Consider the following 11,161-nt stretch of genomic DNA (forward strand, 5'->3'; position numbering starts at 1 on the left):
ATAGAACTGCCCTATGACCCAGCAATTGCACTACTGGGTATTTACCCTAAAGATACAAACGTAGTGATCCGAAGGGGCACATGCACCCGAATGTTTATAGCAGCAATGTCCACAATAGCCAAACTATGGAAAGAACCTAGATGTCCATCAACAGATGAATGGATCAAGAAGATGTGGTATATATACACAATGGAATACTATGCAGCCATCAAAAGAAACGAAATCTTGCCATTTGTGACAATATGGATGGAACTAGAGCATATCATGCTTAGCGAAATAAGTCAAGCGGAGAAAGACAACTATCATATGATCTCCCTGATATGAGGAAGTGGTGATGCAACATGGGGGCTTAAGTGGGTAGGAGAAGAATCCATGAAACAAGACGGGATCGGGAGGGAGACAAACCATAAGTGACTCTTAATCTCACGAAACAAACTGTGGGTTGCTGGGGGGAGGGGGGTTGGGAGAAGGGGGGTAGGGTTATGGACATTGGGGAGGGTATGTGCTTTTGGGTAAATTGGAAGGGGAGGTGAACCATGAGAGACTATGGACTCTGAAAAACAATCTGAGGGGTTTGAAGTGGCGGGGGGGTGGGAGGTTGGGGTACCAGGTGGTGGGTATTATAGAGGGCACGGCTTGCATGGAGCACTGGGTGTGGTGAAAAAATAATGAATACTGTTTTTCTGAAAATAAATAAATTGGGAAAAAAAAAAAAAGAACTTTCAGAAAACTGTCATTAGGATTTATTAGAGAGTAGTCCTTAGGGGCAACTCTCAAATGATCCATCTTTGACAAAGTCACAGATAATAACTGTATCAGAGGAATTCATTAGCTAATTAGTTACTTAAATATACCAGGCTCAGTAGTAGAGATGAACTAAAGCAGCACTTGACTGCAAGAAACTTACGTCTAGTGAAGATGTCAATAGGTAAATTCCTGTTCCTGTGGTAAGTGCTAGAAGTGTTACAGGTGACGTGCTATCGGAGCAACTCTACTTGCTTCACATAAAATGGAGGATTAATCCTAGGAGAGCATTTAGGAAGAAACTCAGTTTTCCCCCCTTTTGTGTAGGGAAAACTCCAGGTCTTTCCTGCTGTGTTTCTCCCCTGCATGCCTCCTTTATTTTAAAACAGCACACACTTCACTTTTGGGTACTGAATAGGTGGAGGTTTTTCCCCACATGAAGTATTTTCCTGCAACACCAGCTGGGCATCCTACAATTTAACTCGCTTCTGATACCGTCTATCCGGAGATGGCATCAGATTCCACAAGTTAAGGCCTCAGTCCCATAAAATTGCTCCCCCATCCCCACCACTGCCCCCACTTCTGCCCCAACTTCAGAAGCGGTCACAAGCCCAGGGCTTCTAACCAACACGCTATAAATCAGAGGTTCCAATGGCCCCTTTCTCAGGTTTAATTAATTTGCTGCAGTGGTTCACAGAACACAGGAAAACATTACTTACATTTACCAATTTATTGTAAAAGGATATATGATAAAGGATACAGGTGAACATCCAAATGGAAGATTTGAGTAGGGCAAGGTATGTGGGAGGGGGCGCGGACCTTCCACGCCCTTTCCAGGCATACCACTCTCCCAGCTCCCATGTGTGTTCAACATCCTGGGTGCTTCCTGAACCCCCTACTATTGGGATTTTTTGGAGGCTTCCTCACATAGACATGATCAATTATTAACTCCGTTTCTAGTCCCTTTCCCGTCTGTGGAGACGAAGGGGTAGGGCTGAAAATTCCAAGCTTCTAATCATGGCTTGGTCTCTCTGATGACCAGACCTCCATCCAGAAGCCATCTAGGAAGCCGCTCAGAGTCACCTCATCAGAACAAAAGATGCTCTTAATGCTCTTATCACTTAGGAATTTACAAGGGTTTTAGGAGGTCGGTGTCAGGGACGGGGTCAAAGACAAATATTAGAACAAGAGATGCTCCTAGTGTTCTTATCACTTAGGAAATTACAAGGGTTTTAGGAGTTCTGTGCCAAGAACTGGAGGCAGAGACCAATATATATATTTTCTACTTTTTCACAGTGAGTTGCCATAAAACATTATTGTGAAACATAAATAAGAACAGTGAAATGGAAAACCATCCTTGAAAATGGCTTCACCCATGTGTTCAAGGAGAGTGTGAATAGGAAAAACAAAATGCTGATGACTGTATATTTGTATAACTTCAGCCTCCAAAGGGACAATTGGAGCTAAGAGAGGTTTGATCAATGTCTGGTTCTTTTCTGCACACTTACGTAACAACAAGGTCAGCATACTGAAGATGAAGCCCAGTGAAGGGGAAGTGCTCACAGCCACTCCCCAGCGCTCAGCCTAGTTAAATATGTTACCCCTTTCACCAATACCTATCTTCATCTTCCCCAGGAGAGGGTCTGATACTGCACAGTGATCTGATGGATGTTTATGTGGCTGGCTTATTTATATTCAATCGTATTGTCTGACAGTTCTTTACTGTACAGGCCCTGTTGGTTTATTTCCACAATCTACTAATTAATACCAAAATGCTCTGAGAAAATATTCTTTTATGTGATGTGCTTTGTTTTGATCCCCAGTTCAAGAACTGTCCACGGTTGCTTGTTGTATACTAAATCCCCAAGGCCACCTGTCCTGCTTCTTATCTCATCCATCCCAGTGTCGTTCCCACTGGGCTTTCCACTTCTCTTTTCTCCTCTGAATGCATGTAAAAATTCTATACTGGATGTTTTTCCTGTGTTTAGTTTAATCTACAAGGTATTCTTAAGTTCCTAGTGTGTGTTCTGAATGTTCTGAGTATCAAATTAAGAAGACAGGAGTTCTGCTTTCTAAGATTTGTTTTCTTTTCCCAAAATGTCTAGTGTTGTACCCTCAACGATGTTGACAGATAGAAGTTGCCAATTGCCTTCCCAGAATATGAAGGGAGCTCATGTGAACCTGGGTCATCATGTGCAATTAAAAGCAGCAATATTAAAAGGCACAAAATAATTAATATCAAGGTAAAGAAATCCCAAGACATAATCAGCTACCTCAGACCAGATACACTGGAGTTGAACTTTAGCACAGACATATGGATAGGTAGATATGTCATCACAGTAATCCCCCAAGTGCAAAGACAAATATACCAAACTGCGTTTTTTGTTGACTTTTAAAATTAAAACAAGTGCTTCCTGCAAAAACTTAGAGCTCTATAATAAAGCAGTACAGAGTAAGAGAACTTCAATTTTACTTGTCTCAAAGCTGACTACTGTTAATTAAGAATACGTAATTTTAGATCCTTTTCTATGTATTTACACACACACATAATAAAAACAAATTTTATATATTATTTTATTTCCTTTTTAGCATGCTTTTTTAACATGATATTAGTATTCATTCTTTTAAATGTATTTTATGATACCTATTTCTCTCTATAAATGGATATCAATCATTGATTGTTTCCAGATTTGGGTTTTTTTAGTAGAAACAATGCTTCAGTGAGCACCCTTGTTACTTACCTTTGGCCTTCAGGGTGAAGATTTCTCACAGAAAGATTTGTGTAAGTGAAATAGCGAGGTCAAAAAGAATGAATATTTTAAATAATGGAAGATAATGCCAAATTATCCAAAAACACTCTTCCATTTTTTAAAAAATCAATTATCTTCTCACCAGTAGTATATGAGAGTACCCTTTTCTCTATACCCTCACTCAAAGTGGATATTGACAGTCTCTTAATTTTTGCCAGTGTAAGGCCACCCAGTATGGTGCCTTTTTGTTGTTTGTTTTGCATTTCCCTAACCACTAAGTTTCATTTCATTCATGTTTCTTCTTCAGTGAATTCCATAATCCATCTGTTTTTCATTAATTTCTGTCTCAATTTCCTTAACTGTACCCTTAACTGAATATTGTTGTGAAGTAACCATTATGAATGTACTCATTTCTTACACATGGTTTTCCATGGGCCACTTTCTTTTCTAGCAAAAATAATAAAAAAGAAAAGTACAGTTTATAAAGGCTTTTTAAAGTTTTCTTTCCTATATTCGATATTCTGTTTTTATTTATGTACTTTTAAAGTTTGTCTTTTTTCCAGTCACACAGAAATACTGTATCCGTTGTATTCAGACTAGCAATAGTAATGCAAATGCTTTAGGGAGAAATTCAGGGGAAGTGCATATGTTCTATTACTATAAAATGTACATTTGTCCATAATGATCCCCCAGCACAGCTTCCCCAGCACAACTGTGTTAAACAAAACGAATATTATTCTTAAAAGTGTTATGAGACAGATGCCTAACTTTCTCCTCTCCCAGATCAATAACATACAATAGCCCTCTCGATAAATACAAGTGGCCAAATGTTGCTGCACATTTTTCTTCCCTGGTGGAAGACATGAAGATAATCATAATAGCTAACATTGGGTGCTTACTGGATGCTAGGCTCTGTTCCATGTGCTTACATATGTTAACCCTAATCTCATCATGAGATAGGTGTGATTAGTATCATCTCTGTTTTAGGGATGAAGAAATAAAATCACATAGTGTTAAATAACTTTAGTTCTCGCAACAAGAACACAGCAGAGGCCTGATTCGAACTTGGGCCGTCTGATTCCAGAGCCCCAGTCATAGCCAGTATGCTTGATTTGGACGACCAGTGTTTGCCTAGAAGAGTAACAGAGGGAAAGAACCAGAAGGAAAAAGGCATGGACAAGGAAAGAAAACAAAGAAACGATGGATAAGAAAAGAAAGGAAAAGAGAAAAAGAAAGAGGAAAGAGAAATAGAGAAAGAGGGACGGAGGGTGGGAGAAAGGAAGGAAAAGAAAGAAGCTGAAGCAAAAAGGAGAGGAGATAGATAAGGACCAGGGGAAATGATCCTCCTACACTCACGCTGCCAGTTCAATGGCCAACAGAACGGGGTTTGGTCACAGTGAAATGCCCTGCATTGTGGGTCCGGTGTTCCTCCTGCTCCCTAGCCCTTGACCCAGTAACCCGTTCACCCCCAAATGCAGACTTATTTCTAACTTGGGAGCTTGTCCTGGCGTTTCCCCTTTTTGTACTTCATAGATTCACAAAAATTGTAGAGATGGTGGCACTCACAAAGGAAGGTGGGATTCCCTCTGCACTGGTTGTCTGACTTGGGCTTTTGGGCATAATACAAGCCAGTGATCAAATGTTGACAAAGTTGCACCCTAAAAAAATCCTAGAGGAAACATTGTAAAAATTGGGTTTGGATTTCAACTTCTCCCTAATTCTTTAGACTCACTTTATCTTGAACACAATAGAAAAGATCCTGGGGATTATTCTAGGATAGTGGTTCTCAACTGTGGGTGATTTTGCCCCCCAGCGCACATTTAGTGGAGACATTTTTAGGTCACAGTGTCACAACAGGCCCGGGGAGGGGGGTGGTGAGGAAGGGAATAGCACTGGCATCTATGGGTAGAGGCTGGGGATTCTACTAAGAACAAGCCGTCACACCAAAGAACAATCCAACTCAAATAGGTCAACAGCACCATGATTAAGAACCCCTGTTCTGAAAGGCAATGCTACCCAGGTCAGATTACAGCTTCTCTTCAGTGGCATGGGAATTTGTTCCCTAACAGAAATACAAAGACAACTGCAACTTTTCCTTCTAGCCAAACTCTACTTTTTCCTTACAACTCCTTTTCGTCTGGCCTAAGGCCAAGTCATTCATGGAAAAAAACGGTACAAAACAGAAATCGTATAAAGGTCCAATCCAAAATAGTTGGGTACAATATCTTGCTAGAGTTTTCTAACTCTGGCCATGAAATATTTTGTAGAAGGATTTTATGAATGATGTTATTTGGGTATTTCTTTATAAAGCCATGGATTGAAATGAAACTGAGCATGTGTTTTGGGGACAAGAGTAATAGAAGAAAAGAAAGGAAATCCTTTATTCTAGCAAAACTGCCTAAGGAATAAATATTATTCAATAATTACACTAGGATATTTGTTGGTTTTTTTATTGGTGCATTTTGTATTTTTTTATTTAAATTCAATTAATTAGCATATAATGTATTATTAGTTTCAGAAGTAGAATTCATTGGTTCATCAGTCTTATATATATGGCCCAGTGCTCAATGCATCGCGTGCCCTCCTTAATGTCCATCACCCAGGTACCCCATCCCTCCACCCCTCTCACCTCCAGCAACCCTCAGTTTGTTTTCTATGATTAAGTCTCTTATGGTTTGTCTCCCGCTCTGATTTTGTCTTGTTTTATTTCTCCCTTCCCTCCCCTATTATCCTGTTTTGTTTCTTAAATTCCATGTATGAGTGGGATCACATGATAATTGTCTTTAACTGACTGACTTATCTCACTTAGCCTAATACCTTTAGACTAGGATAGTTGGATGAATGATCTTTATCTTAAGAGAACTTACTTAACAGATTTGAGTATTGCCTTTTTATGTGTCATTAATAATGTGATATATTTGAAAAGCCCAAGAAAATCAGTGTTTAATAATAAATTTGAGATTTATATGCGATATTTATATAAATAAAATCTTAAAATTTTATGTACCAGATACCCTGCTCAGTCCTATGTTCATTATCTCCTGCGGCCTCACATACCCAGTTAGCAGATGTGGAAGTGAAAGCTCAAGAAGGTGAACTTACTTGCCTATGCTTATAAAGGTAGTAAGAAGCAAACCAGGATTTGAATTCATGTTCTCTAGCTCCAACCAAGTCTAGAATTATTTGCACAGTATGATTCTGCTTATCTCATCATCCCTGTTCCTAAGAGCATTCAAGGAATGAATTGTAGTCCTATTGTTGGTTTTTGAAATACAGCCCCAAATAAAATCAATACATCAATTATATACATATGCTGCCATATTAATATATTGTGTTCATCATAAAACATTCTAAAATAAAATTTTTAAAATGAATAAGATACAGAACAAGTAAAAATAAAAGTTCTAATATTTTGCTCCTACACCTCCATAGATCATCATCTTTAACACTTCCTGGGACTCCCCCCACCCTTTGGAGGCCCCTGGAGTAATGGGGTCAGTTCTTTAATGTCTGTTTCAAACTAGGAGACCTGGCCTATCAGTGCTTTTTCTGAGATTTCATGAGAAATGGCTTTTGTCAGATTAATATTAGATACCAATTCCAATTCAGATGCACACTTAAAACCAAATAACATAGCAGTGACAGGAGAATACAGCTTTTATCCATGAGAAAAGTGCATGCAGAATGTGGCAGGAAAGGGACTTCTGCCCCTTTAGCATCACCAAGATCAAAACACTGTATGACAAGGCAGACGGGTCTACGGCACAATAAGATGAAAAGCTTCCCAGCATTGGATCACGAAGCCCTTTAACTCAGAGTTCCAAGGAAATATGCTTATAATTCTTCTCCAGTCCTTCTTGCATAGTAATCATTCAATAAAACATGTACTAGGGCCACTCGGTGAAAATGAAACCTGTTCTACTGTAAAGAAATCTCCGGGATGTGAATTATATGCAGAAAGGCAAATTCTAAACATGCCACTTAGTTACTTGATTTAATTTGACTTCATTTTTTTTTTTAAGATTTTATTTATTTATTTGACAGACAGAGAGAGAGCACAAGCAGGCACAGCGGCAGGCAGAGGGAGAGAGAGAGGCTGGCTCCCCACCAAGAAAGGAGCCCAATGTGGGACTCGATCCCAGGACCCTAGGATCATGACTCCAGCCGAAGCCAGACGCCTAACCAACTGAGCCACCCAGGTGTCCCTTAATTTGACTTAAGATGCTACTAAAGCTTCTTGAATTTTCCCGTTTTACTCCCTACTAATACCCTCCCTTCTACCATTTGTGCCCATGGAGCCCTATCTCAAGGCTGGGACTGGGGCAAGGTGAACAAAATTCCAAAATTTTTAATGACAGAGGAGTCTGTCATTTAGCTTTTTTGGGATTGTGGAAATATCCATTTTGTCTTGTTTCTCCAAAACTTAATTTCCCACTTAGGCAAAAAGCTCTTTCTTTTTTTTTTTTTTTTCTCCTTAAGATTTTATTTATTTATTTGACAGAGAGAGATCACAAGTAGGCAGTGAGGCAGGTGGAGTGAGAGGGGAGGAAGCAGGCTCACCGCTGAGCAGAGAGCCCGACGAGGGGCTCGATCCCAGGACCCTGGATTCATGACCTGAGCCCAAGGCAGAGGCTTTAACCCACTGAGCCACCCAGGCACCCATGAAGCTCTTTCATTTAACAATCTGATGTCCTAAGTGAACGTTCTCTTTTGTCCCGACCCCAGGAAGTGCTGTAACAGCCCATCTTGTTTTCCAGGCAGCTCCAATGAAAAATGCTTCCTGTCAAAACACAATGCTCCTATCTGGCCACCTTGCAGGCTCCATAATTCTTAAAATCTTTGACTTTTAGAAATGAAAGAGATATTGCATATATTGGATGTAACCATTTTCATCTTGGTTCCTAGATGATTTAATGGCTAAGGGGCTAATTTCGGTTTTTTTAAAGGGGAATGTAAAGTGAGGATTCTAAGGTATCTACTTACACAAAGGACAGGAGTGCACTGGGCCTAAGGATGGTGGATTTAAAAATTGTTTCTGTCATTCTGCTCTACTTCTGTGCTGCTTCTTTTCTCTATCTATCTTTTCTCTATTATATTTTTTTAAGATTTTAAAAATTTATTTATTGGACAGACAGAGATCACTACTTTTTAATGGCTGCCCTAAAAGGCAGAGAAAGAGGTGGGGTTGGGGAAGACTGCTTCCCGCCAAGCAGAGAGCCTATTGCGGGGCTCTATCCCAGGAACCTGGGATCATGACCTGAGCCCAAGGCAGAGGCTTTAACCCACTGAGCCACCCAGGCATCCCTCTATCTATTATTTCTACCACTCAGATCAAACTGGGGGAATGTGACCAGCAACCAATTGCAGGTTTGTGTATTCTCTGTTTCAGCCACCAGAAGGCTGATACTAATGCTTTGGTTCCAATTCTGAAATTCCTTGAGGGGAAAAATCCCTGATATTGGCCCAGCTTGGAAGTTCCTATGCCTGGGCCAATCAACACTGGTTCCCAGACAAGGTTAGATTTTATTTATGGTCCCATTATAATCTCACAGATGATGATGGAGTTGAAAGGGGGAAGGTCCCCTACTAAGTGGGAGCTTGGCAGAAAAAAAAAAAAAAAAAAAGCCTGTATCTACAGAGAAATAATTTAGCCCAAGTCTTTCATGTAATAGATGATGAAAATCTGAGGCTCAGACAGGTGCATTGACCAAGTCTAGTGAGAAAGCCAAAACGGGATTCCAGGCCTTCAGAGTGCCAGACTCATGTTATTTTATTCAACAGAACTTTCTTGAGCATTCAGTGGTGCCAGCCTAGTTTCAGGTACTCAGTTTATTACAAGAGTCAACAACGGCCATGAAAGTCCTTGTCCTCACTCTACTGCTTGTTAGATGCATCAGATTCTCTCCAGATCTTCCTCCTTCTACACAGCTTCTTTTTTTAACCACTGCCCCAAATCTTCCTTACCAAAAACTCCAGAAAATATCTCATTCTCTCTGCCTCTTCATTGCTTTTTCACATGCCATTTGCTTCCAACTTTAGTTTTTTTCTAGAATCCACACCAAGAGTGATTGCTTTGACTGACACCCAGCCACAAGGGGCACATTTAACATGCACAAGGTCCTTGAGAGGATAGGGATGTTTTCACCATATAGGAAGCACGTTGTAGGTGGGAAGGAAAAAATGTTAGTAGTTATGATACCTCATTTACTACTTTCCCCCAAAGAAGGAATATGTAAAATGTAACAGTTCCAGATTCTTTGGGAATTTTTTGGCAACTTCAAGAAGAAAAGAAAATTAAGGGATGGACATTATTGAGTCTTGGTTTACAGTCAGACTTCACACCTTCCATTTGCTAGTTATGTGACTTTCAGGAGTTCACTTAACTTCTCTGTGCCTTAGTTTCCTAGTTTATAAGAGTGGGGACTAGACAGTTTATTGGAATTATTTATACTTTGTGCTCTCACTTTGTTCTTAAAAAGATTGGAGAAGACAGTGAACTATAAAATCCAATTCCAGTGTTAAAATTCCACATTTTAATGAAAGCAAGTCTTTTAGCTCTACTTTGCAAAGGTGAATAGCTCTTGGACATTTGTAGACAGATCCTAAATAATCTAGTTATGTTCACTGAATCAACCGATTTCTTTGAAGACAAGATGGCTTTGTCCCCTAATGCTAGAGTTAGAATGGGTTTCTGCTGTGATTTAAAAAATATCTATTTTTGGTAGCCAAGAACATCTCATACTGGTCTTAAAAAGAAAAATACCACCTTTCCAAACAATTTCTTCTCTTCCTCCCTATATTAAAAAGGTAAGATACCACATAAGCAAGTAATTGATATTATTCAGAGTTGTCCACATACTTCATTCTACAAAAACCTAAAAAAAGAGCAATGGGGAGGAAAGACATTTCATTTTTACTCATTGGATGACTCCAGCATGCCTACCTGATTAATTTCTTTTAGGTCTGCTTTAATTTTTTTTTAACCTGATCAATGCATATTATTTTTCATCTAGTATCAAAACATTTTCCTATTGAATTCTACAAAAGATAATCTTGGACCCAGCATTTCCACCTTGCCTTGTGTTCCTTTGACTACCAAAGATAGCTATGCCTTGATGGCCCTAGAAGAGACAGCATGTGAAATGTGCCAGTTCCCAGAAACTGTAGAGCCCCTGTGGCTGGATCCTGGATAGGCATTCCTGGAAGCAACCACTCAGGAGTGCTACTTTTAGCAACAATAGCAGCTAAGATATGATGCACGAGTCAGGACATTGTGCCGTATCTTTTCTAAGTATCTTGAATGAGCCACTGTTTGTGGGTGCCTACTGAGCTGAGAGCTGAATGCTAGTCTTCATATAACATAGCCCTCAGTGTTTTCCCACTCAAAAGTAGCAACAGAGAAAACTTTTGGAGTGACATCTTGGCAACAAGCATCAAAAATCTTAAAAATACACAAAATTTATCTCAGTAATTCTACCACTGAAGAATTTGTCCTAAGGAAATAAATGTATAGTATAGTGGCCAGCACATAGGAAACATGCAATAAATGTTAGATATGATTAATAAAGGTAGTCATCACAGCCTGGTTTATGATAATGAAAACTGGATTGAACCTAAACACCCCAGAAAAGGAGATTGATTAAATAAATGGCATCATGTCTACATAA

The sequence above is a fragment of the Neovison vison genome, chromosome 13 (genome assembly GCF_020171115.1).
Source record: "Neovison vison isolate M4711 chromosome 13, ASM_NN_V1, whole genome shotgun sequence".
In the NCBI taxonomy this organism is placed as follows: Eukaryota; Metazoa; Chordata; class Mammalia; order Carnivora; family Mustelidae; genus Neogale; species Neogale vison.